Below are 1,525 nucleotides of genomic sequence, written 5' to 3'. Positions count from 1 at the left end.
AACAGGAAGTACTGTGCTGTCTGAGTAATTTGATCTCTGATCACCCATTAGGAGAGCTTAGATAATATTCTAAGGTCCAGCAGGGTGGCCTTAGCCAATGAGGGACTCTGGAAAGTCTTAGCAATCAGGAATAATAGTGGCAGGTAGGTTGCACATTCTTTCCAGGATTCTTCTCCACTTTTGTTGTGATGAATTGTAAGGAAGACCATAAGCTATGCCATGGTGAGTGTAGGGTGTTCAGGGAGCTGTCATTTCTGCTGGGATTTGGATGGACCATGAGCCAGGCTATGGTTTTGTTGCTCTATGTAATGACCTGCACAGTGCTCCTTGTCCTCTGAGCCTCCCTGTGTATGGATTTCCTGGGGAGAGGGAGACTGCAGCCCAACAATCCTCTGGTAGGATATTATGCTTGTAATATCACTGTCCAGTGTATAAAGAGAGTCATGCTTTTGGTGTACAGTGGGAAGACAGATTTTGAAAACTGATAATCTGGTTTCTAGAAGTTCTGAATATTACATTCTACTTTCTAGTTTGTCTTATAAATGTTTTAAATAGTTTAAAAGCTGGTAGAACTATGGTGATTTTGATTGTCATTTAGCAATGCATGATTAAAATGCTTCTAACTTTCTGCTACCACCAGCTGCAATGGTGTGATTCAGTGATGTTTAGTTCCAGGGGACAATGGGAGTTTCTGAGCTGCAGAGGTATCTTAGGTGTTTATGGTGTTGGGCAGGTAGATAGAGCAAAATCTGTACCTTGTGCTATAATCCATTTGACAGGAAGTAGAAACTATTCTATGTTGTTTTGGGATTGGGCATCATTGGGGCTGGGTTTACCTGAAAATACCAGGAAGTCTAAAGGGCTGCAGAACCATAGTAGTAGATCATCTCTTTTTGCAGAGAGGGCTCTAGAGCATGGGGTCTCTCTGGAAGAAATACCAGTAGCTGGAAGGTCAGAAACAACAGTTTAAGGGTCACTTTGAGGTAATTTTGTGAAAATTGTGAAGTCTTTATTTAATTTCTATACACATATAATCAATCATAGGTAGCTGGGTTACATTGGTCAAGACCACATGTTTCCTGACTGTTTCCTTTGGTCTTTTGATTAATAGCTGACTATGTTTTCCTGTTTTTATTCTTGGCTTTTTCTCTCCATCCTTTTTATTCTTTCCCAAGTATCATACACATTCTTGATTGATCAGCTTTGTGGTAATTTTTTTTCCCCTAGATAGGGTTTCTCTGTCTCTTTGGAGCCTGTCCTGGAACTTGCTCTGTAGAACAGGCCTGCTTCAAACTCACAGAGATCCTCCTGTCTTTTCCTCCTGAGTGCTGAGATTAAAGGTATGTACCACCACCGCCCAGAAAGAAGTCATATTATGTCAGTCTGTGTACTATTTTTTCATAATCCTATTGATTACTCTGAGTGCTTCCAATATGAATGTAGCTTTGTAATCAGCTTTCCTGTTATAAATTGTTGGGAATTGTCATTGTACTGTATTCATTTATGGTGCAAATTTACCATACAC

At 40.2% G+C, this 1,525-nt stretch overlaps 1 protein-coding gene across 1 annotated transcript in view; it reads left to right on the top strand.

Annotated features, from left to right (window-relative positions):
- LOC101986442 (zinc finger protein 120-like) overlaps positions 1-1,525 on the top strand; it is a gene marked incomplete at its 3' end in the record, with an annotated part of 45,506 nt that overhangs the window by 12,498 nt on the left and 31,483 nt on the right. The gene's annotated exons all lie outside the window — the stretch shown is intronic.

The sequence above is a fragment of the Microtus ochrogaster genome, unplaced genomic scaffold, assembly GCF_000317375.1.
Source record: "Microtus ochrogaster isolate Prairie Vole_2 unplaced genomic scaffold, MicOch1.0 UNK72, whole genome shotgun sequence".
Taxonomy (NCBI): Eukaryota; Metazoa; Chordata; class Mammalia; order Rodentia; family Cricetidae; genus Microtus; species Microtus ochrogaster.
The sequence above is the reverse complement of the archived record's forward strand: the minus strand, read 5'-3'. Positions and strand labels throughout refer to the sequence as shown.